Below are 6,554 nucleotides of genomic sequence, written 5' to 3'. Positions count from 1 at the left end.
ATCGCTGCGATAATTTCGTTCCGGGAGGTCAGAAATGCCTTGTTGCTGTGCGGTTGGGTGTCGAAACCGGACGAAGGATGGCAAGAAGTTATTTTGCATCGCGCGCGGCAACCAGAACGTGACCAGCCGAAAAGTATGGTTACACAGAATTGCACGGACGGACTTTTAACTGTTTTAACCGTCGGTAACAGCACGACTATGCGAGGCAAGTAACATACAACGATATAAAGGTGCGATAGAAAGTATGCACCTGTGTGTGCAGAGCTGCAGTATTATTTCATTCGCGCGCATGAATGTTGATGGCCGAAGTTTGTGGAGATTACTGATATTTAGTGCATTACGAGCCCGTTGACTTAGCAAGTGCAGTATGACCTAGCATGCAAGTAAATAGTGGGGCAGACACGCATTAACGCGCTGACAAATGTACGCATTGCGTTACGTGCGATAAAAAATAAAATTCAGCAGCGAATTCTACTTTTAGACTTTCCTGTGTTTGCGCGCGCGTTGTTAACTGCGCTTTACAACATGTCCAAAAAGTAATTTCCAATATTCTAATCGTATCTTGTGCATTGCATATGTGAATAAATATACTGCTAAGTGCCTGCAATATACCGTTTTTAAAAACGAATACTGCATAGCCACAGCTACTGGCCGTCAAATAATAAAGCGTAATACAGTATATCAAAGTACGTTACATACAGCTGCGAGCTCGTTCCAAGTTTCCCTTACATTCGAAGATGTTTCAGTAATCGTCAATGCCATTTTACTGATGAAAAACACACAACTGCAAATGAGCATAAGAAAAACGCCACAAGCGATACACGGTGTCACAGAGTTGCATGCCCGCGCTCCTCTCAAGATGGCCGCCATTGCCGCAGCAGCAGCAACGCCGCTTGAACGGCGATGAGGGAGAGCGCTCCCCATTGTCCCCGAACCCGCCCGACGGGTTGATCACGTGGGTCGCCTGAGCGCGACGGAGGGACGACGCGGCTCGGCGAGCGGCAGAGCAGCGTGGAAGACGAAGGAACGGGGTCGTGCACCGGGAGACAGCTGAAGATGTGGTCGGCAGGCTGAAACCTCCAGGCCGAAGTCTTCGCCGTTCGACCGACAGACGGTGCAAGTCCGTCAGGATCTTCGGCAGCGAGGTACCAGCAGCCCGACGCTCTTCAGACCGGGATCTCGGCAAGCACGCCCCAGATAAGCCTCGTGTTCCAGGCCGCTCTCACAACTTTCCGCCGGACTCTCTTTTCTAATCGCGTTTAATCTTTCCTTTGTTTATCCATCGCGTGTTGTTTCTTATATGTTCTGTTAGTGTAGTACTTGCCGTATTTATTGTCGCGTGTATTTTTCATTTGTGTTGCGTATTTTATATGTATTTCGCGAGTGTTAATGGTTCCCTCGTGGTGGGCTTAGTGTCGCGCGAGTGGCGTCAGGGCGTGTGCTGTGTGACCCGCACGCCTTCCGCGAGCTAGGGCCCACTACTGGAAGTTTGCATGTTTTTTTCCATTATGTCTCGGGCATGATTTTATTGTATTAAATTGAAAGTGTGTGTTGTACGACGTCGCCTCCCGTCTCATGCCTCTGGTTCACGGTCGATCAGGCGTGGACCTTATCGCCGGTCAGCAGTCGAACCCTCACTAAACGCACGCGGGGTGGGTTTGTTGTCGCCCCATCCCCTCCGGTTCGGAGAGTGCAATTAACCCCACCATCAAACCTTGACACGCGGATTGCCAGCAAAACACAGTGCAGTAATAGCTGGGCCAATACGCGTGCGTTTCGTATAAGGGCTCTCTAATTCTTAGGGGGCTTTAGCGGTGCACGGAGGCGAAAAGGGATAAACACAACAATGCGCGTCATGATTCGAGTTTACGCGGCGACGTCGCACGGTTCACCAGAACAGTCAACTGCATTGACACACGCGCACACACTACGCTTGATATTGGTGTGTCGCGAGATCAGATCGCGCTGGCAGCCCGAACACGATCGAGGAGACACTCTGACACGATCCATACCGTCTCTTCATCATGTCACGACAGTTGCACTGGCTCGTAGCATTGAACCACAAGACACATGCAGTCGTCTTGTAATCGCTACACGACAGACACACTCAGCGGCAAGAAGACTGTTGGCGCACTCGTTTCCACACACACACAGGATGTTGTTTAGTTGCCGTGAGGGCTGCGCGCTTTGAGAATCGCACGTTTGAGCGATGTTATGTCGAAAGATTGTCGGTCCAAGCGAGTGTCAGCCTTCATTTTTACACGACTTCTTCGTTCAATGCAACCACTATGTATACGCAGCACACTTACATGCAAAAGATTTCACAGAGCATACGGGATTAAGCGCAAGCAATCACCAAGGCTCGCGCGGTGATTGAGCGCAAACGAACGAAATGTAAACACGCGGAATCGAGGCGATCCAGCCCTCATTACGCTCTCTTGAGCTATTTCTTGGAGCGATCATTTGAAATTCGGGTCCTTCTTTCGTTTTTCGCCACAGTCAGGCACCAGGAGGCTTTATTTCCGCGCGTATGCAGATATTTTTTCACCTCCCGAATGCCGCGGCGCCGCGGTTTAGCGTGGGCGCCGTCTGCTACAGGAACTTCCTAGGTGGCGCGCGCGGCAGATGTCGCTACCTTGAAAATTATAGAGGGACCTTAGCGTCGTCCTGCTGCGCCCCCCACCTGCCGGAGGCGGTTCGAGGTTATGAACAGGAATACGCACGCACACTGGAACCCATAGCCTGGAACCGAGGGGCTGTTGCTGTGAGATCAAATTCCTTGCTCTGCTGTTCTTTGCTGTCATTTCTCAGTGAGGTAGGGTGGTGATTTCCAGAAACGTGAATTAAATGCTGGGGTTTTACGTGCCAAAATCAAGATTCGAAACATAGAAATGTGTATGAATAAAGTAATCAATCAATAACACATGGGCTACACTTTTGCTAGTACATATCAAAAGCATGAAAAGCTAAAAAAAATTACACGCCCAACGTGGGGCTCGAACCCACGACCCTGAGATTAAGAGTCTCATGCTCTACCGACTGAGCTAGCCAGGCTTTTTTTTTTTTTCTTTCATGGTATTTATTACAGTAGCAACAACACTGACACTGACACTGACAACACTGACAGTCACTCAGAGAAAAGGCATCGTTCATACTGTGGGTAGAAATGTGGTTTCACTTTAGAAGGGTGGTAAGGTTAGGCACCTCACCAAAATGGGGTACCAGTCTGGCTGGGTATCAAGTTCATCATAAACCTGCTTTAGGTGTAGGGTCATTTGGATGAAATTCACCCTTGTAGGTACAACCGTTTCGGCGTTTCTGTCCATCATTCGCGTTTTCCACAAACTGTGCATTCCGATGAGAAAAAACATATCAAAAGGTGCACTATTATCAGCGGTCGGCAGCAGGTATCGCACAGTATGAGCGTTGATGTCAAAGTCTTTTTTCAAAGTTCGTTGGAGGACATCCCAAAATAGTATGGCGTCGGTGCAGCTAATAAAACAGTGTTCAATCGTCTCTGGCACGTCACAAAGGCGACAGTTAACAGAAGAGACAAAGATACCCTTTTTCTGTAGCCATGTTTTAACCGGTATGGTTTCACTATGAACTTTATAAAAGAATGTTTTGCAGCAAGGGGATATATACATTTTACGAACTCGTTTTAGAACATCGTGACCTGGCCATTGGATGTATAGTGATCGGTAAAATGGAGGCGGAAAAAGCATGGACAATAGATCTTTGTATAACGTTTTACGCGACACAGAGTACAAGTATTCTGTGGAAAACCGAACTGTCAGGAAACGAACCGCCAAGTAAACTTCTTGCATGAACCCCCACAAGCATAAACGTGAAGAAAAATTCGAAGAAACGATTAAATCAGGTAAAGCATTAACAAGTGTGACTTGCATGAATGACCGAATTATAGGATGTGATGTATCACGAAAAAAGAAGAAACGAGACACTATTTGCCGCACATAAAGATGTACTAAACCCAGCCCACCTTCACTAACGGGCCTGAAAATATTGTCTCGCCTCATGGGCTCAAAAGTGGAAGACCATACGAAGGTCGCAAAGATTCGGTGAAAGCGTTGGATGTAGAGCCTGGCACAATGTATAACTTGCAATACATAGTAAATTTTTGTTGCCAAGAACTTATTGCAGGCCTCAGCTTTCCCAAAAATAGATAGTCGATGTGGAATGAATGTCTGGGCGTAACCTTGCAGGGCAGAAACCTGTTCTTTCCAATAGTGTGCGCTTAATTTATATGCGTGTAGCGGCACGCCGAGATACTTTGGCGGGACACCGGTCCAATTAATGCCTGCAAACTGTTCTGGTGTATAGCACCATGCGCCAAACCATAAGCCTAAGCTTTTTGCGGAGTTCATTCGTGCTCCTGATACGCTGCCAAATTCCTCTATTTTTGATACTACCTTTTCAACACTGGACTTATCCGTGCAGAAGAACGCTAAATCATCTGCATAAGCTAAGACTTTTACTTCATTACCCAGTATATTGAAGCCATGGATGTCACTCGACTGAATTACGCTTAAGCATAGCGGTTCCAGATAAAGGGCGAATAGTAATGGGGACATATGGCATCCTTGTTTTACCGAAGAGCAAATGGAAACTGGTTTAGAGAGTTGGCCATTAATAACTAAACGAGTGGTACAAGACGTATAGCATAGCCTAACGCCTTTAAGCACGACAGAGCCAACATTGGCATGCTCCAGAAGTGTAAATAGATAGGAGTGACTGACACGGTCAAAAGCTTTAGCAAGGTCTACCTGGAGCATTGCAAGTTGTTCAGTGGAACCGTAACAATACTGAAGGAGTGTACGGGCGATATGTATGTTGGTTTGAATGGATCTGCCCCTAATTCCACACGTCTGATGGGAACCAATGAGAATTGACATCGCAAATTGCAATCTATTCGATAAAATTTTTGCAAAAATTTTATAATCTACGTTTGACAATGTGATTGGCCTGTAGCTTTCAACAGAACGCAGTTTCTCCTTATCTGAACTTTTTGGAATTAAAACTGTGTGGGTTTTGCAAAAAGATTGCGGAAGGGCGTCTACCTCTAAGCTTGTAATAAAAATGTCCAATAATATGGGACTGATAACTGATTTGAAAGCTTTGTAAAATTCACAGGAAAGTCCATCAGGGCCGGGTGTTTTCGACAGAGGCAGCTGATCAATAGCTAGCTCAATTTCTTGTATCGTAAGGGTATCACTAATGCATGCACAGTCATCATCCTGTAAAGGTTTTACAAGAGACACAAAACTCTCTAAAACTTTTGCATCGTGATCATCGGGCCGAGCACTAAACAACACACTGTAGTAAGTTTCGAACTTAGAAATTATGTCATTCGTATGTGTTAAAAGAGTACCTTCGGAGTATATTTCCGGAATTACTTTGGAAACAGCGTGACGTCGCTCGTCAAGTAAAGCTTGACGTGTTGGTTGCTCAGACTGCAGAGCGCGCATGTTTCGAGATCGAACTCGCGCACCTCTGTAACGCAGTGCATCATACTTTTGCAACTCACATTTAAGATTTTCTATGTCAACAATGTAAGTGCCTGGCATTTCGCATTCCATCTGGTAAAGGTTGTGTAGGCTCTTAAGAAGTAATGTTTCTTCATTCTTTCTATAGAATGCTTTCAGCGATCCAATTTCTATAGCCACTGTACGAACCTCTTGTTTAAAGAGTTCCCAAGCTGCAAATAACGGCAAGTCAGTAGAAAGAGAATTTTTTAGGGTCATGTGTACGCGATTAATAAAATCCTGATCATTTAGGAGGTCAGAGTTAAGCTTCCAGAGTGCCCACTGTGGTCGGAAATTGGTTGCAGATTTCTCACCAATCTTTGCGATAACCATGCAATGATCCGAGAACGAAACTGGGATAGTAGTGCAGGACAGTTCCCGGGAGAGGAGTGATGAAGAAACATAAATCCGATCAAGGCGGGCATAAGAGCGACCTTGAATTCGTGTATAAGAGCGAGCTCCCTGTCCCGACACTCCTATATCAACGAGCCCTGCATTTTCTATTACGTTAGACAAAACTTCACCACTCCTGTCCCGCTGAGTGTTAATGCCGCTTCGATCGCACGGATCACATACACAATTGAAATCGCCCATTAACACAATGCAACGATCACAGTCCATTAGACTACGCACAGTATCAAATAAGACAATTCGTTTTGCAGCGTCATTAAATGCATAGACGTTGACTAATCGCCATGGCACACCCTGCAACACAATATCACAGCATATATATCGGCCTTCATCGTCTACATGGTAACTAAGTGCTGAACAAAGTAGGCTCTTTTTCAGAAACAGGAAACAGCCCGCGGATAAACCAAGAGCGTGTGAAACGCAGACGTTATATTCAGACAGAAAAGGTCGCAAAGCCCTTTCTGTCTCGTCATCACTCTCAATCTTCGTCTCCTGCACGGCGACGAAGTCGAGCCGCTTCCTAGACAAAAGCCGGCGAAGCTGCGCCTGTTTCTGCAAAGACCTAAGGCCTCTCACGTTCAAAGTTGCGAAGAGAAGTTG

At 46.2% G+C, this 6,554-nt stretch overlaps 1 non-coding gene across 1 annotated transcript; it reads right to left on the bottom strand.

Annotated features, from left to right (window-relative positions):
* Positions 1-2,981: 2,981 nt before the first annotated feature.
* Positions 2,982-3,054, bottom strand: TRNAK-CUU (transfer RNA lysine (anticodon CUU)). Its single transcript has one exon. It is a non-coding gene; the product is annotated as a tRNA-Lys (tRNA).
* Positions 3,055-6,554: the final 3,500 nt, after the last annotated feature.

The sequence above is a fragment of the Dermacentor albipictus genome, chromosome 2 (genome assembly GCF_038994185.2).
Source record: "Dermacentor albipictus isolate Rhodes 1998 colony chromosome 2, USDA_Dalb.pri_finalv2, whole genome shotgun sequence".
NCBI lineage: Eukaryota > Metazoa > Arthropoda > Arachnida > Ixodida > Ixodidae > Dermacentor > Dermacentor albipictus.
Note: the sequence above shows the minus strand (reverse complement) of the source record. Positions and strands in the feature narration are given on the sequence as shown.